We start from the raw sequence: 24,159 nt of genomic DNA, 5'->3' as shown, positions 1-24,159 counted from the left end.
ACAAAATGGCGGCCGACACTTCCTGATTTCGACCGATTCGAACATTGACTAACATGTAACCACCAATCAGAATTACGCTCGCGCACGTTAGGGTGCTCGCACGGTGCGCGCACGTTGCGCGGCTATAGATATGTATGTGCTTTTAACTGCAATTTTCTCAGGAACTACTGAACAGATTGACTCCATATATGCAAAAGGCACATCCCTGACCTGAGGACTACCTCTCTGCCAAATTTCAAGTAATTCTGTTCAGCCGTTCGGGCTGTACCTTCGACTAAAGGTCCTATGGGAAAATGCATGGGGAAAATGCGTTTTGGGACCCCCCTTTTTTCTCGGCCCCCGCTTGACGAATCCCCCCGAGACTTTCAGGGTAGGAGCTGAGCGGAGCGCCTCATTAGTTTTGAAAATTTCGCGAAGATTCGTCAACCGGCGCCAAAGTTATTCAAAATAGAATTTTCAGATTTCCTATGGAAACACGGTCCTAACTATCACTATCTACTGGCGACCGCCAATAGATAATGTGTGTGTGTGTGTGTGTGTGTATGTATGTATATATATATATATATCTCCTACTGGCGGTCGCCAGTAGGTAGTTATAGTTAGGACCTATTTTCCATAGGCAATACGCAACATTCTATTCCCAATAAGTCTGGCGCCGGTTGACGAATCCTCGCGAAATTTTCCAAACTTTTGGCCAGCTCCGCTCCGACCCTGACAATTTCGTGGTGATTTGTCAAGCGGGGGCCGAGGAAAAAAGGGGGGTCCCAAAACGCGTTTTCCCCATGCAATTTCCCATAGGATCTGTTGTCGCAGCTACAGCCCGAACCGCTGAACGGAATGACACCAAATTTGGCAAAGAGGTAGTCCTCAGTTCAGACTCGTGACTTTTGCATAAATGGTGTGAATCCGTTCAGTAGCTCCTGAGAAAATTAGAGTTAAAAGTACATAAATATCTATGGCCGCGGAGGATCCGCGGACCCTACCCGCACTGTGAAGCGCACCCTCCCCGAACCGAGCGCGCACCCTCCCGATCGTGCGCTGGATGCTAATTGGCTGTCGAGTGTCTCTCTACATTCGAAACCAGGAACTGTTGGCGGCCATTTTCTGACTCGGTAGAAGCGAGGCTGAAGAAGCAAGGGAAATAAGTGTGTAAAACATATAAAGAGGGCAGAGTGGAAATACTCTGACCATCTAGAGGTGCTTAGGGGGTCTCAGAAGGACCCCCTGGGGCCCCCTTTAAAAAAAAAAAACGGCAAAATGCGCGCACGGTGCGCGCATCCTATCGCGTTGGGTGCGCGGAGCCACGGAATATTTTTTTAAAAAGACAAGAAATCATTGGTTGTTTGACTACTTTGTACACTGAAAGGTAGGGTGTATATTTCTGTTTTTTAAAGGTATGATTCTTATTGGTTAACAAAAACAGATTTTAAGGAACATTATATATGATTAGCTGATATGTTGAAAAGTGAAGCACACTTCCTCTCTTGTGTAGGAACATTGTGTGCTGAACATCTGACCTGTGTGCTCAGTGCAGTGTTCCATGACCTGTTTCTATGGTAACAGGCAGAAGGCAGATTGGGGGAAGGGTTGAAATGTATTTCAGTTGGAAAGGGTTGAAATGTTTAACCAATAGAAATGTGTGTTTGCTTTTGAGTTTGTGTGAAGGATTGTGATTTGATGTTTACATGTATATGTGTGGAAAATGAAAGGGAAACTTTTCCATTCTTTGTTTTTGCTGAGAGGTGCACAGTGCAGAGATTCTGTAAAAGAAAATATGGTGAGTGACTGATATACTTCTTAATCAGACTAATGTATTTCTCCTGCTAAAGTGTAGGGAGTACTTTTTTTCTCTACAATCTTATTGACAGTGTGGGTGCATGTAGAAACCATTCTGTGATAAGCATTTGTGTTTTTCATGTGTTTGCAGACAGATAACTGTGCTGTTTTTATATTTTGGTAGAATTAGAAACCAGTCATTGTTTATGAATTTGTGAAATGAGTTATGTTATGTTTCTATACTAAAATGTAGTACTACTTCTAAATGAAGAAATGTGTTTTGGTATAGTGCAAGGGATAGTGTTGTTTGTCTAGAATCACACAGTGAGTATGTGTGCATTTGGGAACCACTGTGAGAGAAGCATTTGGTAACATTGTGTATTTGCTGACAGATAACTGTTTTAACCTGTCATGTTGTGAAGTTTTAGTAGCATTAGAAGACAGTTATGGCTTATGATTTGATTAAATGAGTCAGGCTTTGACAGAAAAGTGCAGTCCTGAAATATGTAGATTGTGTGCAGTTCCCTTACCACTTGCACTGTAGTGAATGAGTTTTGGTAAACTCTTAGGGATAGTAGTGCTTGTCTAGAATCACACTGTGAGTTAGTGTGTATTTGGGATCACTGTGAGAGAAGCATTTGGTGACATGTATTTGCTGACAGATAACTTTTTTAAAACCTGTCATGTTGTGAAGTTTTAGTAGCATTAGAATCCAGTCTTTGCTTATGTTTTGATTAAATGAGTCATGATTTGACACAGATGTGCTGTACTTAAATATGTAGATTGTGTGCAGTACCATTAACTCTTCTAGACTAGTGAATGAGTTTTGGTAAACTCCTAGGATAGTGTTGCTTGTCTAAAATCACACTGTGAGTCTGTGTGCATTTGGGTAAGGATTGTGAGAGAAGCATTTGGTAACATCGTGTATTTGCTGACAGATGACTGTTTTAAAACCGGTCATGTTGTCAAGCTTTAGTAGCATTAGAAGCCAGTCTTTGCTTATGCTTTGATTAAATGAGTCCAGCTTTGACGCAAAAGTGCAGTCCTGAAATATGAAGATTGTGTGCAGTTCCCTTACCACTTCCACAGTAGTGAATGATTTTTGGTAATCTCCTAGGTATAGTGGTTGTTGTCTAGAATCACACTGTGAGTCTGTGTGCATTTGGGAACCACTGTGAGAGAAGCATTTGGTAACATCGTGTATTTTTTTAGCAGATAACTCTTTTTAAACCGGTCATGTTGTCAAGTTTTAGTGGCATTAGAAGCTAGTCTTTGCTTATGCATTGATAAAATGAGTCAGGGTTTGACACTAAGTTGCAGTACCATGTACTATTCTCTTCACTGTGGCAGAACTTAAAATTTAATAGTTTTACCTAAGCACTGTCCTAGAAGTAGTCTGATTATTTAGTCAGTTTCTACGTACCAAATAGACTGCTTCAAATGTCTATGCAGTATGCATGTAGTGTTCTAACATACTATACACTTGTCTTTTACACCTTCAATTCCCTAGTCAGTATCCATACACTTCCAGCAAACACCCTGTCACTCCCCTTGCACTCCTCTAGTGACCTTATTAAGCATCATGTACTAATCCATTCACTGCGCCAAACCCTAATAAATTCACCCAGGCACTCTCCTTGCAGTACTCTAATCATTCAGTCAGTACCCAAGTACTCATCCAGTGACCCAGGCCTTAGTATATGGACTGCTTCAAACCCCTATCCACTATACATGCAGTCCTCTAACCACCTGCACAATTGTCTTTCACACCTTCAATTCCCTAGTCAGTATCCATACACTTCCAGGAAACACCCTGGCACTCCCTTTGCAGTCTTCTAGTGACCCATTCAGCATCATGTACTAATCCATTCACTGTGCGAAAACTCAAACACTTATAAATTCACCAAGATACTATCTTTGCAGTACTCTAATCATTCAGTCAGTACCCATGTAGTCATGCACTGGGCCAGGCCTTAGCACATGGACTGCTTTAAATGCCTATGCAGTATGGATGCAGTCCTCTAATCACCTACACAATTGTCTTTCACACCTTCAATTCCCTAGTTAGTATTCATACTCTTCTAGCAAACACCCGGTCACTCACCCAGTGTGTCTCCTTATAGTAGTACTGTAATCATTTAGTCAGTTAGCATGTAGAGTTTTAGTGAGGTAGGCTTTAGGGCATGAACTGCTTCAAAGTAGTATGCACTATGCATGTAGTGTTTTAACCATCGTCACACTTGTGGTTCAGGGCCATAGTTTCTTAGTCAGTATTTATATAAAATGTGTTTGTACAGTAATGGAATAGTATAATTTAGAAAGTTATGAATATACATTAATTTGTGATTCTTTTTTACAGATACAGAACAGGAGTGTTTCTCATCTGTTTGCACTCTTCTCGTGCAAGATTGTTTGGATGAAGGGTCCTTAGGTGTTTCATCATACTTGCTGTGCCGCATGAGTATTTTTTGTTAGGATCCCCTCGTAACAGAACTCTTTTGAAAATCTTGTGCATTAGAAAGGTGGTATTGGTCTTTGTTTGCCCCTCGAGAAAAGTAGAAAATGTCCACATCACTGAAGGAAAACGTTGTGGGCGTGGTGCATCCTCCAAAAATTCAACTTTAGATTTGGTGAATATTTTATAGCGACATCATTTACAGTTTTTGTAAGTTAAAGTTAAAAAAATTTGTTAGCTTTGTGCATTTTATATTTCTGTGATTTGTATTTTGAGAATGGCATGTTGGTTGTTTTTTAAACAATCTTTTTAGTGAAATTTAATATATTCTGAGAACCGCAAAAATATTACTTTGTGGAAATTATGCTGTGTTGTAAAAAATGTATTATTACATGTTATAATTTTGTTTTTCCTTTTCTTTCACAGATCCAAATTTTAAAATAAGCAATTTATATGAATTTATATTTGAGTGAAAAACAGAAAAAAATGTATACCATTTTTTATTCCTATTACTGTGAAGGTAAGTTTAACTAAGTCTCAATATGCAGAATGAAGAGGCCTGCAAGAAGATACTAAGTTGAAACACATTTCTAAAAACACTCTGTTTATGTAGTTTTGAAATCTGACCATAATCAGATATCATGTGACCTGCAAAAAAAGAGATTTGAGGGGTTCATAATATTTTCCATTTTAGCTGTTGAAGGACCGCAATCATTTCAATCATTCTTCTTTGAACATCTTTGCAGACAAAACTCTATGCTTACCTTCTATCATTCGCAAGGAAATTTAAAAACGGAAATATGTCACTTTTTGTAACATAGTTATTGTGCAAGATACTCTTTCATATTTACAAAGAGAGGAAAAGGCACTCTGTGCACTTTTTATACTCCATGTAAATATAACCTCATCATGCACACCACTTTGTGTTGAAAGAGTGTTCTATAAGTGTTGTTGTGCATGATTGCACTTAATACTCATAGAACAAGACACATGTCTAGATTTATCATAAATCATAAATCTCGATGTGTGTGAATGCTGCACTATTCTGAAATTGGTGTAGGAAAGCACAACAAGGAGAATTGTTTTAATTTCTCCACCTTTTTATATGTTCAATGCATGCTGAAATATTCAGCATACATTGAAGAAGAAAAATGCATTTTCTCATTGTTTTTGTGCAGGAAGGTGTGTCTTCCTGCAGAAAAACAAACAGCACATGACACAGATATCCTTGCACTATGGTTCAAGGGTGCCTGTGTCACCACATGGCTGCAGTTTAAGCAGCCGTGCAGAGAGAAGCATAGATTTGCAACATATTTATGTACATATGTTGCATCCCTGTACTTCGGAAGTACTACACCACACTGCAGTTAAAGAGGTTACTGTGTGATGCTGCAGCACTTCCTCATAGTTCTGCACTTATACATTCACCATACGCTACTAATGCATTCATTCAGTCAATTACATACTACACATACATTCATCTAAACTAACACTAACAGAGAAATCTAGCTCTTTTTTTAAACCAGGAAAGTTAGTTCTTACAAGAACTTTTTTTTTTTCTTCTTTTATCATTTTTTGGTTTTTTTTCTGAACAATGTTTTTGAATTTTTTTGTTTTTTCTGCGAAAAACAAAACAAAAAACAAAACAGGAGAAACCAAGCAATGAACTTCAGGGAACAATAAAAAAAAAAAACTAGCAAATGTGACTTTCTTGCCGGCGGCAGATCAGATCGATCGACTGCTCACCATAGCACAAAGACTTATTGCACTTAGTGCAGAGCACTTTTAAAAATTGAAATTGAGGACGGATGTCCAAGGTTTGGGCTGATGGATGCACTCTTGATGTGCTCGGCTGCGATGAGGTGGATGGCGCAGGAGCAGGAGTGTTTCTCATCCGTCGGCACTCTTCTTGTGCAAGATTGTTCGGATGAAGGGTCCTCATGTGCTTCATCATACTTGCCGTGCCGCAAGAGTATTTCTTGTTAGGATCCCCTCTCGATAGGACTCTTGTGCAAATCTTGCACGTGACCAAGGTGGCATTGGACTTATTCTGCCCCTCGGGAAAAGTAAAAAATTTCCACACCACTGAAGAAAAACGTTTTTTGGGTGGTGCCTCCGGCAAAAATTCATCCTCAGAAGTATGAGGTGATGCCTGCTGCCCTGAAGCCATTTTTGGTTGAAAGAAGTTGGAGCTAAGTGTAAACTTAGTCTAAAGAATCTTCTTCTCTCCAAAGAGATGGTGCTCTAAAGAAGGTCAAAGAAGAATGATTGAAATCGGTGGGGTCTTTCAATAGTTAGAAGAAGTGTAATGAACCAATCAAATCTCTTTTTTTGCAGGTCACATGGGATCTGCGCACACTGCACGTACGCAGCACGCACCCAGCGCGCATCCGCGAAATTGAATTAAAAAGAAATATTGGATTAGATGTGAAAATATATTCCTTTTAAGACTAGTTTAGAGTTTGTCTTCAATTAATATTCACATGAAATACATATATATATATGTTTTTTAAAATGTTAAATATTTCGCGGGATCCGCGCACCTACCGCGTCATAGACGCACATGACGCGTCGGCGAAGCGCGTAAACGTCGCGTTACGTACATCGAACGTGTCGCGTATAGGCTGGGAGTCGCGTACCTGTCGCATTGCGATCGCGCACTAAACACGTACCCAACTCGTACCATGCGCGGATGCCATCGCGTAGGGATCGAGAACGGTGCGCATAAAGTGTGCGGATCCAAAAACATTGAAAAAAATATATAAAATAAAGTTTTGAACATATAGTTAAAAAAATATTTTGAAAAATATAAAAAAAGTTTGAAAAACCCATTAAGTTCAAATAATTTTTTTTAATTTTTAAAAGAATTAATTGAAAAAATAAGTTTAAAAAATGGTGATAAAGTATTTTTTTTAAAAAGATAATTAATGAAATTGACACACTGAACTTGAAAAATATAGAAATCCAATCAAAATCATTAAACATGATATCTTCAGAGATAAGTTATAGATAGGAATTAGCATTTAAAAAACCTTTGAAATTCACTGAAAAAACCATAGGTTTCATGCACGTTAAAGTTAAGAATTGGCATTTAAAAAACCTATGAAATTCACTGAAAAAAACCAAAGGTTTCAGGGGCGTTATAGTTGGGAATTGCCATTTAAAAAAACCTTAGAAATTCACTAAAAAAACCATAGGTTTCAGGAGCGTTATAGTTAGCTGAACATTTCCCTCGTACCAAACCCTAGAAATTCCCCCGTTATAGTTAGTTCAGCTAACTATAACTCACGCCCCCGCAATGCACTGCTGATGATGTCGCATATTACATCACTCATGACATGGTCAGTGACGTCACTGATGACATCTCAAATGACATCACTGATGATATCACTGATGACGTCATCCATGTGATAAATTAGTGCATCTTCTCACACCCTAATATAGCCTTTGATACACCGACTCAAAATTTCAGACGGCCATTTTGAAAACCATAGATACTCCAATAACTACATACCCACTCATTGACTCTTAGGTCTACATACATCTCCACTCACTCACCTGTACAGTCACTCCGTACAGGACTATCATATGCATTTATACACCTATATAGACACTCACACACCGCCAATTATCCATTGAGGTACTGACACACCTAGTCAGTCATGCAAATCATTAATCACAGTCCAATTTACTCACCTATACAGTTAAACACACTCAAGTTCACTTACTCCTAAAAATACTAACAAATTCTGACACTCTTATACAATTACTGATACAAGCACACACTCATCCATACAGGCACTCCCTCAATCACACACTCTCACATATAGATAGTTATATACTCTTACACACATATACACTGCGTTTCACATATGTAGTTACTGACACATGTGCAACTGAGATATACATTCAATCACTAACACACTCATACATACACTCACCCAACCATACAGTCCATCACAGTTGCGCTCTTGTGTTTAAAACGTTTTTATTGAGACAAAACAAACCATGGGGGAGGGGGACAGGAGGCAGGATACGTGGAATACAGTCAAAGAAGAAGGGATGCATCTCCAGAGGGTTGGCAATAGGTGAAGCGTTGGCTCAGAGGGAAGAACACAGTAAATGAACGCTAGAATTACAAGCTGTGGAATCCCACGCGCGTATCCGACACCCAAAAGCAGAGCAATAAAACCCCCCCCCAATCAACCCCTCAACAGAACACAGTCCCCCCCCTCCCATCCCCCATCCTCCCAGTACAAAAACAACAACACTCCCCCCTCCCCCCGTCCTATGGTCCCGCAGCAAAGTAGCCCTAACCAGGAAGCCCCGCACAGCCCCCCCCCCCCCCGCCGGGGGTCCCCATCTCACATGTAAGCTAGTCCGCCGGGGTCACCGGCGGCCGCAGCCTGAGAAGCCTAAGATACCTCGGGCAGGTGAGCTCCCGGAATTCAGTGGACAGCAGCGCTAGAAAGGGTTGCCATAGCTCCTCAAATTGGTCTATCTCCCCCGCAACCGTAAGCGACAGCTTCTCCATCCCCAGCACATGCCAGAGTCTGTGCAACCAACCGGTGATGGAGGGGGCGGTGGATGTGCGCCAGTGGATCAGAATGTTCTGAACCGCAGACCCCAGCGCTATCGCAATCTGCCTACCCCTGCGGGACTTCAGTGGGTACATTAGGTCATTGGGGAGGCCCAGCAGGACATACGCCGGGAGGCGCGGCAGCTCTATGCCAAAGTGCTCATCCACCTCGTCCAGAACTTCCTTCCAGTAGGCGGTCAGCACTGGGCAATCCCATAGGATGTGTGTAAGGGTACCTTCCTGCCCGCAGCTCCGCCAGCACCCCTTGTCAGTGTGTCTATGCATTTCATACAGTCTCTCCGGGGTGTAGTACCAGTATGTGGACACTTTAGTGAAGGTTTCCGTAAGGCCCGTGTGGTATGCAGAGTGCCGCGCCCGATACGCAATTTTGTCCCATTCCTTGTGGCTGAGTGTCCTACCCAATTCCCTGTGCCAACGCTCCCTCCCCGGATTGTAGTAGTGAAACGGCGGGGGTTGTAGGTGTTTGTACAGATCAGTGATCAGTTTAGCGTCGGAGGTCCGAGTAGCCAACCACCGCTCATACGGTGTAATTGGACGGGCAGCGGCGGCACGCACCTGAGGCTGGAGGGCCCAATGCCGAACTTGCATGTAGCGCAATCTGTCCAGCTCCGTCAGGCCGAACTCCTGGCGGAGTTGCTGAAAAGGAACCACTCCTTCCGGGCCATAGATCTGGAAGAGTGCCCTGCAGCCCGCCTGCACCCAGTGGGAGAAAACCCCCGGCTCCATCCCAGGGGAGAAGTCCGGGTTGCCCGCAATGGGCGTGAGCGGCGAAGGGAAGGTGGTAAGGCCCCGGGCCTCACAGACCGCGTCCCACACACGCAGGGGGACCCGCGTAACAAAGGAAGCGTAAAGATTAGCGGGGCGGTGCGCGCGGCGCAGGAATGGAACCTCTTGTAAGGTGCGGCCCGCCACTGCCTGGTCTTGGAAGAGCCAATGTTTGTCGGACTCCCACCTGCTCCACTCCACCAGATAGCGGAGCTGTGCCGCCTGAAAGTACTTACGGAGGTCCGGAATGCCGAGACCCCCCGCTTCCGGAGCAAGCGTGGAGAGGACCCTCTTCATGCGTGGCCTGCGGCCCTGCCAGACAAAGCGGGAGATGTCAGCCTGCATTTGTCGTATCCAGCCCACCGGGGGTTGGAGTGGAAGGGCCCGGAAAAGATATAGTATCTGGGGCAGCACCGTCATTTTGACCGCCGCGATTCGCCCCAGCCAGGACAGCAGGCCCTTGTTCCAGCGGCCAAGCTCGTCCTTGATCTTCCTGCTGAGGGAGGCATAATTGGCCGTAACCATCTCCGACAGTGTAGGCGCCAGCAGAATCCCCAGATACGGCACCGTGGACGAGGACCACTGCATGGGGAAGAGCCGTTGAAGATCCCTCCTGGTTTCCGCAGCCAGGGACACGTCCAGTGCCATCGACTTGCTCATATTCATTTTGAAGCCGGCCACCCCCGCGAAGGCGTCCAACTCTCGGAGGCAAGTAGGCAGCGACCTCCTAGGGTCGTCCAAAGTCAGCAGGACATCGTCCGCATAGAGACTGACGGTGTGGACGTACTGGCCCATCCGGACCCCGACAGCATCCGGATTGTCACGAATCCTCTGAGCAAACGGCTCCATGTAGAGGGCAAACAGGAGCGGCGAGAGAGGGCAGCCCTGCCGCGTGCCGCGCTCGATGGCAAAGCTACCAGAGCTACACCCGTTTACCCGCACCGACGCTGAAGGATGCTTATAGCAATTAAATACCATGGTGCGGAACTTATCGCCGAACAGTTGCGCTCTTGAAACCATGTACCCAGTGAATCACCAACTCACACATCTATGCAGTCACACACACCCCACCCACATGAACACTCAGGCACCCATACAGATACTCAGACAACCAATCAATAACCCATATAGACACTCATGTTAGCTATTCACAAACCCATGCATTCAGTAAGATACGTTTAATGACTCACATATAGAGTCAGTCACGCACCTACTAAATCATCCATTCAGACACTTATACACCCATTCATTCTTCAATACGCATTTCCCTATATATATTAAACATATTTAAACTTTACAGAAACACAGTCACTGGATGATGTCATCAGTGATGTCATTTGAGATGTCACTGACCATGTCAAGAGTGATGTAATATGTGACGTCATCAACAGTGCATTGCGGGGGCACGAGTTATAGTTAGCTGAACTAGCTATAACGGGGGAATTTCTCTGGTTTTGTATGAGTGAAATGTCCAACTAACTATAACTTTTCCTAAAACCTATGGTTTTTTCAGTGAATATTTATATAGGTGTGTACATTAGAAGTGAATAAACAAGACACAAAATGTTATGTTACCCGTCCTCCCTAGAATGTACATGCACTGTGCAGTGTGCGGTTGCGCGCCGGCCCCTCCGCCTTTCGTGCACACAAGACCGGTAGAGTGTCCCCAAACACAAGCACATGGCGAGAGATTCACATCCACAGTCTACACAGACGAAATTGCTTGTGCAAAGTACCACAAAGATACACACATTGTCTCCAGGCACCTCCCCGGACCCCTAAATGCAGCCATCTGCAGACACCCTCGCCCCATGCACAACCTAAAAATTCCCAACCCAGTGTATGCACACACTGCACATACAAACACAGGCCATTTCCAACCCCGTGTAGGCACAGACGGCACGTGCACATACAGATCACTGCACGTACACACACACACAGATAATTCCCAACCCCGTGTAGGCATACATGCACGCACGCACAGGTAATTTCCAACCTCACATAGGCTCTGACTGCACGAGCACACACAAACCATTCCCAGCCCCATAGGTGCTAACCTGACGCGCACACAGAGACCATTCTCCCCAAAGCCACAAACTGCATACAGATCATTCCCAACCCCATAGAGGCACACACTGCGCGCGCGCACACACACACACACACACACACACACACACACAATACCCAACCCCATTGAGGCGCACACTGCACAAGCGAACACAGACCATTCCCAACCCCATGAAGGTGCACATTGCACGCACACACACACACACACACACACAGATCATTCCCAACCCTATATAGCCACGCACTGCATGAGCACAAACACAGACCATTCACAACCCCATAGAGGCACACCTTGCACGCGCACACAGACACGTAAACGTAATATATATTCCAAACTCATATAAACACAGGCCGCTCGCTCACATGCACCTTGGTTCGTTCCGAACTGCAAAGACACATATTTAGACATTCTAGACACTGATCGTTATGATGCCATCGAAAGCTGCTGATCTATGAATAATTTGTGTTAGGGTGTCATTGATAGCCGTAAGATAGAAGTATCACGGCTATGATGCCACTGATGACTATTGCAATATAATAATGCACTATTGTGATATAACAGATACCATTGCGTGACATAATTATTTCTGTTCTGATGATTTCGTCGATCTAAAGAATTATTTATGTCATCACTATCGTTTGTGATATGGGTTAATTTCATAATGCTTTGATAAATTTTGCGATACTGTGAAGTAGTTCTATCAGTCGCTCTTATGAAATGGTGCCTTACATTTACAGTGCCATTAAACACGCTTGCGATCTGAATGAAGGGTTGATGTAACGAAGCCATCGAAGGCTGTTGTGACGTCATTGCTAGCTGTCGTGATGACACGAGAGCTGCCACGCGTGCCCATGTTTTGACAGAAGCCTCCGCTCCACGGGGAAAGCCTGCCCAGAATATTAGTGGGCACATCGGGGAGTGTGGGGGGCTTGGAGGCGGTCCGCCCGGGTTTCCTTTCTCATGGCCCTGCCACTCTCACGCGGTCTAAGAGCCCAAGGTCTGCGCTCGTCAGTCAAAACCTCTTACCTGTGAATCAATATGCGGCAGAGGTCACCTCTGCGGCACTCTAGTACCCTACATATTATGTTCACAGGGAACCGTATCTTCATCCGAATGTGTGTGTGCTATATTACCGGATGTTGTGTAGCATGCTGTTTGCTAAACACCTCAGCTCTTTGTACAGTCTCAGGTCCGTTGCGGCTATCACCCCGCTGGGTTTCTCCGCGCTAGGGTTCCAGGTTGATATCATAATAGCGCAGTAGGATGGCCTCAAGGCGCTCCACGTTCTCAGTGTGTTGGTAAAAATATTGATAATTGGGGTCGACACTAGTGTTTTGATGAAAAAATCACTTAGTGGTTGGCTGGCATATGCTTCGCTGCGAGTCCAGGGAGCTGTCAACCCTGGGAGGAGGGGGTCCCACCCACTCCAGTATCGGGTTCCCATGACTGACAGCGTCTCTGCGGCAACCCCATCCCCGGCTCCCACCACCACCTCCCGCCCACCCGGGGTTATGTGTCCTACCAATTAGCGCGCTTCCGGGCCCTTCTCATGGCCGCTTACAATAATATTATGAAAAAGCTGCCGGGCAGCCTGAGAGAGCGAGCTGACTGGAAAGCCGAGACATTAGACACCCAAAGTCAAGTACCTGCGCAAGACCTTCACAAAAGTTTTCACATTTTCCTGGCGAGATGCCAATGCTTGTATTCACTGCCCACCACTCTTATTTGTCCATCTGTCTGAGGTACACGATGGCTGCCAACAATTCCTGGTTTGAAGTGTTGGCAGTCAATTAGAGCCAAGCTCGTGCTCGGAGGGTTAGGCTCCGCCCAGATATCGCAACTTTTTTTTGATACCTCAGGAACTACTGAATGAATTTACACCATTTTACAAAAAGTTCTCTTTCTGAACCAAGGGCTACCCCTAATTTGGTGTAATTCCGTACGGCAGTTCGAGCTGTAGCCGTGTCTAAAGTTTCCTATGGAAAATAACATGGGCAAATACACCTTTTGGGACCCCCCTTTTTTCTCGGCCCCCGCTTGGCAAATCACCCCGAAACTTTCAGGATAGGAGCTGACCGGAGCGGGCCATAGGTTCTGAAAATTTCGCGAAGATTCGTCTACCGGCGCCATAGTTATTGGGAAAACAAAAAGCTCTTTTCCTATCGAAACTAGGTCCTAACTATAACTATCCTCTGGCGACCACCAGTAGATAATGTGTGTGTGTGTGTATATGTGTATGTATAGGTGTATGTGTGCGTGTGTGTGTGTGTGTGTGTGTGTGTGTGTATGTGTGTATATATATATATATATATATATATCAGGCTCCGTGGGGAAGTGTCCAAATTGAGCAGCACTCGAGAGTAAGTAGCTTTTCCCCAACAGCTTTTATTGGTACGGGCATGCGCGGTTAGAGTAATTACAAACACCTGACTCTCGCCGACGCGTTTCGTTTGCTTACTTCTTCATGGGCTTTAAAAGTCAGAAAGGTGCATTGTGGGCATGTAAGTTCCTTAGTTCGGCAATATCGTTTGCCCGAATGGGCTGCATCATTATTTGCACGTAGCCTTAAGGATTCACAGTCCATTTTTCATCCTGGATGGATGCACCCTTAATCCAGTGCTTTATGAAGGCTCCACATGAGCCCCTCCGATCACGCACGCCCTCAATCCGTGCTTACTCCCCACTTAGCGAACTCTCCATCTCTAGGAGCTCCGTGGCCCCCTCACCAGGGGTGGTGCAAGCTCGGCGGCAGGACGGCCGCCAATATATCAGGCTCCGTGGGGAAGTGTCCAAATTGAGCAGCACTCGAGAGTAAGTAGCTTTTCCCCAACAGCTTTTATTGGTACGGGCATGCGCGGTTAGAGTAATTACAAACACCTGACTCTCGCCGACGCGTTTCGTTTGCTTACTTCTTCATGGGCTTTAAAAGTCAGAAAGGTGCATTGTGGGCATGTAAGTTCCTTAGTTCGGCAATATCGTTTGCCCGAATGGGCTGCATCATTATTTGCACGTAGCCTTAAGGATTCACAGTCCATTTTTCATCCTGGATGGATGCACCCTTAATCCAGTGCTTTATGAAGGCTCCACATGAGCCCCTCCGATCACGCACGCCCTCAATCCGTGCTTACTCCCCACTTAGCGAACTCTCCATCTCTAGGAGCTCCGTGGCCCCCTCACCAGGGGTGGTGCATATATATATATATGTGTGTATATTACCTTCTGGCAGTAGGTAGTTATAGTTAGGACCTATTTTCCATAGGAAATCCGCAACATTCTATTTGGAATAACGTTGGCATCGATTGATGAATCTTCGTGAAATTTTCCAAACTTTTGTCCAGCTCCGGTCCGCTCCTATCCTGAAAATTTCACAGTGAATCATCAAGCGGGGGTCGAGACAAAAGGGGGGTCCCAAAACGCGTTTTCCCCATGCATTTTCCCATAGGACCTGTTGACGCAGCTACAGCCCCAAGTGCTGAACGGAATTACACCAAATTTGGCAAAGAGGTAGTCCTAAGTTCGGACTCGTGCCTTTTGCTTAAATGGTGTAAATCCGTTCAGTAGTTCCTGAGAAAATCAAAAGTAAAATCACATATATCTGGGCGGAGCCTAACCACACATCTCATCGTGAGATCTGATTGGCTGTCAGCACTTCATCCAAGAAATGTTGGCAGCCATCTTGGGACCAATATACATGATAGCACCTCATTAAAAAGCATTGCAGTTAATAGAAGGTTTTAAGACTTTAGTTACATTATAAATCATTTGTTGATGGTACCATACTCATTTTAGGAATTGTGGTGTGTTCGAAGGTGATTTTACCATGTGAAAAAGCCTTCTGCTGTGATATCATGAATCCTGTTTGAGAGAACTATTTTCTCATGCTTTTCCCACAGAGGTTTGGAAGGTGATCTATAAGCTAAACTGAGAGCATATTTTCTGTAAATTCACATTATCTTTCTCAGTCATGTGAGAATGAAGTCTGACATTCTCAGTAAAACATGTACATCCAACAAGGGCAGAGACTGTCAGTTGATTCCTTTGTGTTCTACTGCAGCTTCCCAGAGTGTTCTAAAGAACAACTAGAGCGCTAACAGTCCTACTTATGACAAACGTATGGCACACCTGAAGCCATCTTGGTTGGAATAAAGTGATAACTCTTAAAACATTTAATTCAAAAAGAAACAAAATGAGGGGGTTCATTTTGCCATAGAAATTATGATTAGTGCTGCAGAAAGAAAAATTAGGGCACATTTTGACTTCTCAAATCCTCTTCTATTTCCTAAAAAAATTCTGACATGCAGACTGAAACATGCACTTTGAATACCAGCAGCAGACTTCCCTGGTGAGCAGTAGCTTTACTACAGTGATCTAATGAGCAACTAGAGTGCTAACATTCAGAATTTATGGCAAATGTGTGACACATCTGAATGCCTTCTTGATGGAAACTTCATAACAAATAAATCTCCCAAGACGGCCACCAGAGACAAAAGAGCCCAAATGCAGCACAAATATCACCCAGATGTAGCCCACATGTAGCCCCATGACAGAAGTGTGCAAAACACTTATTTTTTGTGTATTTGCAGTTTTATATAGTGCTGACTTGTCAGGTATTGGAGTGCTTTACATGAGCATTGGTTACGTCACACAAGATCAAATTCATTTTGGTTGTAGACATGGGGAGATTGTGATTTGACCAGAATCACAGAATGTTGAGCTGAAGCAGAAACTCCAACCTGGTTCCCCAATTGCAAAGTCTGCAGCTCTGGAAGTAACACCACATCCTCTCCCCTAGGTGCAACATTTAATCAAGTCGTGAACTAGATAAAAAAACATAAAGATTACAAATAATTTAAAAGTTCTTTGTCGCTATTTGAAAACTCAGAAAATATGTCCTCATTTTAGTTTTTTAGAGCACTAACCATAATTTTGATGCAAATAAGACCCTCTCATATATGTAATTTCTAAAGGAAATACTCTAGGTATTACAGTTTTGATTACATCAAGATGACGTCAGGCGTTCCACACTTTTGTAATAAATATAGAATGTTAGCAATCTAGTTGTTCATTGGGATACTGTTGAGAGGCAGAGGCCAGGGGCACGGACTCTGAAAATTGAAGGCAGGTAGGAGAGTGCAGAGGCAACAATTTGACCACACTGGGCAGGCAGGAAGGGCAGTGGCAACACAACAGACTATGGAGGGCAGTGGAAAGGGGGGCAGGGGCAACAAACCAACAATACAGGACTGGCAAGAGAGGCTGTGGCAATATAATAGACCATTGTGGGCAGAAGGAAGAGGTAGTGGTAGTACAACCATACATGCCAACAGACCCGTTTCAGCCAGGAAACGTCCAATGTTTTTAAGCTCAAATGGGCTTTATTTGATCTATCTCCTGTCTACAGTCTCCTCTTTTTCAATGTAACTCAAAGGGGAAAATAAATACCCCAGATTTTTTTCAAAATCTCCCTCTTACCAAGTTCAAAATGTTCGCAAGTATGGTACATTGGATCATGGTAGGCAGGAGGAATTGGGGTAGGGACATGGACTCGGATAACAGAGGACAGGAGGGACATGGAGAGGTGCACCAAACTGACCCTACAGGGCAGGCATCAGGGTTTGCAGCAGCACAATACACCACACAGCGCATGCGTGATGGGAGTGCAGCACAACAATCTATAGAAAGCAATAGGGAGGGGACAGGACCATGCACATGGACAACAGAGAACAGAGGGGAAAGAGGCAATGGTAGCTAGCTGACGATAATGGACAGACAGGAGAGAAAGCTGCAGCATAACAGACCATAAAGGGCAGGAGGGACGGATATGGGGCATTACAATGGAACAGACAAGCCAGGAGGGAGGGAATAGGGGTCTGCACATGGAAACAGAGGGCTTGGGGCAAGGGGGCAAGGGGGCAGGGCAGGAGCAGCAAGATGACCATGGAGGTCAGGCAGGATGGGCACTAGAAACAAGACACACCATGGAGAGCAACAATGAGACTATGGTGGCATACACACAGACCATGGAGGGAAGGTGGGAGGGGGTCAGGGGCAGCTAGCTGACCACACAGGGAAGGTGGGAGGGGCCATGGCAGCACAGAAGACCATGCATGGCAAGCGGGAGGGTTAGTGGCAGCACAATGGCTATGATTGGCAAGAAGGAGGGTGCAGGGGCATGCACAAAGGACCATGGAGGATATAAGGGAGGGTCAGGACCTGGGCACAGACAAGAGGGTTCAGGGGAAGGGGCCCTCACAACAGACCGCGCGGGGCAGGCAGGAGGAGCAGTTGCAGCACAACAGACCAGGGATGGCAGAAGGGTGTGGCAGTAAAATGGACCATGGAGGACAGGAGGAAGGGGATAGGGGCATGGCATGTGGACAGGCAGGGTGGAGGTGGCAGGGACAGGTTACAGTCATCTGACAATGCTAGGCAGGTGGGAGGGCAGTGGCAGCTCAACAGAACACTCAGAGTAGATAGGAGTGGCAGGTCCATGGAACATGGTGGGCAAAAAGGATGGAGCTGGGGCATGCCCAAAGACATCGGAGGGCAGGGGAAGGAGAATAAGCACACAGGCTCAGCAGGAGGTCAATGATGGGCCATAGAATTGGGCAATGGAGGGCAGGAGGAGTGGACTAGTACATCATGCTAAATGGAGGGCAGTGGCAGCACATCAGACCATGCATGGCAGGAGGGAGGAGGCTAGTCCATGGATTCAGACAACAGAGGATAGGGAGGAGGTGGATGGGGCAGCAAGCTAACTGTCAGAAAAGGTGGGTATTAGGAACTTTATTGTTTTTAAAATGTGTGTCTGTGCGAACTACTTAAAATACGAACAAGTATGCAGCATAAGCTCACTTTTATTCAGGAAGAAGAGGACGTTTGTGACTGTGACTCCGGGCTCACTTGGCAGAAACACCCCCTGACCCTCCACCTCCCATCGCAAAATGTAATGTCAGTGAAAAGGGTAGGTGGACGCATTGGTATATAGAACATAGTCCTGAGAGCACAATTGGAAATGAAAACTAGATATAGTATATGGTATAAACTATGCACCAAAAAGTGTGATATAAGATGAACCGGGGCGTGAAATATAATATGCAATACATTGTGCGCAATGACAGATTCATTGGAGAGCGCGAGATAGCACAGGCACTAGCGCGTGCTATGCGATATGCGCCTTGGAGTGTAATATGCACAGGGCAGTGTTGTGTAACCTAACTAGTCTCTAAAGTTGTAATATAAAATATGTGCTGGGGAGTGTAACGTTGCATATGTACTGTGACAAAGATATGGATCCCAGATTGTAATATGTATGGCATAGCGCTGTGCGTTATAACATAGGCATTGAGGAAGGCACGTTAGATGGGGCAATATAACCCGTGCGAAGGCAAGTGTGGCATGACATATTCACAGGGTTGTGTTACAGTGAACATGGGCTACAGAGTGTCATAGCATACGCACTAACTGGTGGAATACAACACAGAGGTGTGAGGCAATCGGCGGGCACTGATGGGTGTAACACAGCATTGGGCTCAGCCAGGAGCACGCTGTGACTCTCAAGTGAGGTTCGTCTCCTTTCCAGAGTAAAATAAAAAGTAATACACATCCGGCGGTGGATGTGTGTTTTATTAACCGTGAGGGGGGTTTCTTGCATAGTTTGGTCGAATTTTGGTCGAATCCCCTTTGAATGGCTTGGTGTGCGTGTATATTAAATGTGCCCATCAATAGCTACCCATGTTTGTATAAATAAACGACAAGGGTGTCTACTTGGAGAGTACCCACCGGCGGGGGCGCCGGGATTAGGCACGGTAGGGCGTCAGACACGTCAGAGCTTTACTTGCGGTGTAAATGCATTCCATGTGGATTCATTCTATGCATAGTCGCCTTTTAATGAATATCACGCAAATCGTCATGGTGATAGGTACATACGGTTTGTCCAGCATGTCCTAGGTGTTTCTATAAGTATATATTTTTTTAAAATAATAAAAAACAAAGGCCGACCCCGGGGGATGGGGTCCCTAGGTCCATAAGTGGCCTGAGGAGGGGGGCAACGCAGCCCCCTCCTACAGAATAAAAAAAAACAAAAAAAAGGCCAGGTGTTTTCACTGTATTCTGAGTGTCTTTTAACATAGCACTGGCTCTAGGACTGGTTATTCAGACTCAGTTACCACCTGTATCCGTCTGAAAAAGTTGAGGGTACAGGATGATTTGGAACAAGGCTTCTTTCTGCTCTTCTGTTTGTTCTTTCTGCACGTTATCCTTCTTCCTGCACTTTTCTTCGTCTTTGAGGATTTCTGTTGCTTCTTTCTGCATTTCTTTTTTTTCTTTCTGTGTGTTTTTTCTTCTTTCTTCACATGTCCTATCTCTGTAGGCATAGTTAGAAATTAGCATTTAAAAAACCTTTGAAATTCACTGAAAAAACCATAGGTTTCAGGCACGCTATAGTTAGGAATTAGCATTTAAAAAACCTTAGAAATTCACTGAAAAAAACACAGGTTTCAGGGGCTTTATAGTTAGCTGGTCTTTTCACTCGTACAAAACCATTGAAATTCCCCCGTTATAGTTAGTTCAGCTAACTATAACTCGCGCGCCCGCAATGCACTGCTGATGACGTCACATATTACATCACTCATGACATGGTCAGTGACATCACTCATGACATCACTGATGACATCACTGATGACATCATCCTTGTGATAGAGTGGCAGACCTCCTCTCCCCCTAATATAACCTTTGATACACACATTCAAAAATAGAAACTAAAATTTTCAAAACAATGGACATACCAATATCAGTTACAACAACCTATTCAGTAATTCTAAGATCCACATACACATCCACTCATTCACCAACAGTCCTATACAGTCACTCATACATGTACTCACTCATCATATGTACTCATACACCTATACATCCTGTTACAACACCACTCATCCATAGTTACTCACACACATAGTCACTCAAGCTAATAAAGAATTAAACATCCATTTACTTGCATATACAGTTATACACACACCACCACACTTACTTCTACAGAAACTTACACATACTTAGTATTTTAAACAATCACTTATAGAAACACATACTTATTCATACAGAAACTCTTTCAATCTCTCACTCTCACATATACTCACTTATATACACCAATAGTCACATATACTAGTTTAAAACATATGTAGTTACTCATAAAGACACTATTGAGACAGTCATTCACTCACTAACACACCCATGCACACACTCATCCACCCATACAGTCCTGCACACATGCTGTCTTCAACACATACAAACAGTGAGTCACTCATTCATGCACCTATGAACTACGTAATACCCCCCACCGAACCATACAGACACTCATACTGATACTCACGTGCTCGCGCACCACTCACGGGCGTGTTTTTTTTGTTGTTTTTTTTCCAGTGCTGCTTGTATTTTCTTGCGCGCGGCTTATGTGTTTTCCTTATTGCCAAATATTGGCATGTACCGTCTTCAGCCGTAGCGTTATATTGCTGAGCGCCTTCTCGCTCTTCTGAGCGTCCACACCGAGAAGCTGTTCTGAAAACTGCCATATTACTGCTCTCGGAGCAGTGGGCACGAGAACAGAGCACTGACAAGGAGCGAGCCTAACTCTGTTTTAATGTGCGTCCCATGGTTGCTTGGATACCGTCCGTGACCTGGAAACTGCAAGGTCTACTTCCGGACACGTTTTGTTGATGTTGCATCAGAATTGGTGAACAAGGAACCGGGATGGAATCTGCTGGACAGCAAAGTGAGTGTCGAGTGAGTTTGAAAATGGGGATGGGGGCTTTGGAGTGCTTGAATGGTGTGAATTCAGTGTCACTGGCTGCGAATACCAGGGTCTTTGACGCCTCTTGTACACATAGTATGAAGTGCCACCTGGAAATTACAGGACATCAGGGCACTCTCCTGGACCCCCACCACCTCTTAGAGTCAGACGGATATAGAAGTATGTGTAGTTGGTGAGTTTATAATACCTAAACCGAGGTGCACCAGCCCTTTTGAAGGTGCTCTTGGCCCGCTATTTTTTGTAAATCCCAAGATGGAAACCTGAGAACACGGGAGGCTCTCACTCTGTTGCTTAATAGTTGATCAGGATGCTTTAGATCGTTATGGTTCTCGTTTTTGTTCCATTTATATACAGGCTGTGATTTTCTCACATTCGTGGGAGATGTGGGACTTTTACTTCCCTTAATGGATCAATGAGATTTTTCCAAGTGTTATGCAGTTTCATAGTTATCACAGAAAGTGCATCAGGATCTCTGTCTGGAATCGCCTCACTGTCCTTTAAATTTAAGACCCCTTTCCCACCAATCCTTTTTGGTGAAATGTTATTTTCTCTCTTGCTGTCCGTTATCTGAAATAATCTGACACACAAGGGCTTCAGAGATGCAGGGACGCTGACTATTTGATGTTAAATAGTTTTTCCCCGAAATTCTTAGGACCAAAGCAATTCCTTGTGTTTTTGCGTGAGAACCATATATCAACAGTGATGCTAGCCCGCATGCTCAGTTGCTATCTTTACTGAGAGATTTACCCAGCATCTCCTTGAATGGGTTCACACCCTAGGCATCTTTCCTTCAGCCTAGACAGGCTTTAGGCAGGGAATAGAATCACTGGACAATGTAGCATACGATGGAGAGAGAGAATGCTTATTGGCCAAGATGGCAAGGCCTTCCCGGTTGACTGGCATTCCCAGTGCATTGTAGGAGAATCTTTTTGGCCTAGATACTTGAGCGGGCACTATAGTCAAAAGCCTAGCAAGGCAGCAGGGGAGTGAGTCGAGATTGTGTCATTGCACTGATCCTCTTTGTGATTTATGCAGGTGACCTATCAGTCTAAGTTGATTCCTCGCTTCTGAAGTTGAGCTGACCTAGAACCTATGGTTTTGGCTCTTCAAGGAAGTCTGTACTTACTCTAAACACATAATCTCAAGGGAATTACCTGTCTGTATATCACATGAAGACCAGGCTGCTTTTGGCGTTTGGGGAGCCAAAAACTAGTAGTAGTCAGCCAGTGCAATTTTTTTAATTTTACATTTTATATAGTGTCACTCTACCTGTGAAATGGGGTTAATGCACTTTACAATGAACAAACAACAATTTTCTTTACATTTAATCTTAAGGGAATAAAATAAGGGAATGAAGAATTAATTAAACAATCGTCAAGTACATCATTTGAGTGCAACATCTTCTTCCAAAAAGGTAGGAATGGATAATGAGACGTGTGTGGTTGTGTGTGTGTGTGTGTGTGTGTGGTTTGTGTGTGTGGTTGTGTGTGGTTGTGTGGTTGGTTGTGGTTGTGTGATTACACATCACATAATTACACTGTATTCAATACAACATAAATACACTCCACATACCACTCAGTACTACATAATTGCACGTCACATCATTACTCTCTACTTAATGCAAGATAAATATACTCCACACAATACCACTCTGTGCCACATAATAACACAACACATAATTATACTGTACTCAATGCAGCATAAATACACACCTTTCACTCAAGTTCGTGCTATATAAAAAAACACAAAAAAAAAACAATTGCAATGCAATAGGTCTCACATTACTGAATCTTTGAGCTGCTATTGGTGTTGCATTATTATTAGCAATGCCAACAGCTCAAACTTTAATAATGCGTGACCTATTGCATTGAAAATGCTGGTTTCAAAGTAGTGATGTTTTCTCATCATTCTATGATTTCTTGTCATTGTTGTTTCCAAGATTTGTGCTCTTTTTGGCACACTGTTCCCATACTCTCACAGTTTGTGTAGTGGCTCCGCGTTGTGGCACAGAAAAGTTTCACAGTCGAAAACTGACGTCAGCGTGCCGGGGGAGGGACTTGTATGGCTCCATTGACATCACTTCCGTGGATGACGTCATGACTGAGCCGGAAGACGCTATCCCCCGGCGCGCAGAGGTACTGCTGGGGAAAAAGTTTTCCGGATCCAGTCTGATGCCTGGGGATATTCTAAGTTATGGAATCTGCGGCTAGACTGTTTCTCTACCAGATGCATCGTTACAGAAGGTAAGTAACTTGTTCATTGAGCACTTAGAAATGTTCTTTACAAAAATTAAGGTAATATAATGGAAGTATCTATTTTAAGCTAGTATTTTTGTCATACGATTATATCGTCTCGGTGCTAAAACAGGAACCAGGATAACCCATTCATCCAGGTCCATGACACAAATATATATAAACCATGCTCCTATACCACAGTAGATTATATGTACTTCGTCCACCTCATTTGCCAAGAGTACAGAATACCAGGAACTTTGTTATAGACTGAATCAATGAAAGATATGATGGAGGACTAGATCACAGGTAAGTAGTTTTCTTTGTGGATTGTATATGTATTTTAATATCTTGTTAATAAAGCTCTGTTGCTAAGATTCTGGTTAAAAGAAAAAAACTAAATATATTTGTTCATTAGGTGCATAAATCTAATTTTCATCAATTTTCTGAAATTCACTT

The 24,159-nt window shown here is 44.1% G+C and overlaps 1 protein-coding gene across 2 annotated transcripts in view; it reads left to right on the top strand.

The window, feature by feature from the left end:
* Positions 1-24,159, top strand: part of NEMP1 (nuclear envelope integral membrane protein 1) — a 354,900-nt gene that overhangs the window by 154,822 nt on the left and 175,919 nt on the right. The window lies entirely within an intron of this gene.

This window comes from Triturus cristatus, chromosome 4_2, assembly GCF_964204655.1.
Source record: "Triturus cristatus chromosome 4_2, aTriCri1.1, whole genome shotgun sequence".
NCBI classification, from domain to species: Eukaryota; Metazoa; Chordata; class Amphibia; order Caudata; family Salamandridae; genus Triturus; species Triturus cristatus.
The sequence above is the reverse complement of the archived record's forward strand: the minus strand, read 5'-3'. Positions and strand labels throughout refer to the sequence as shown.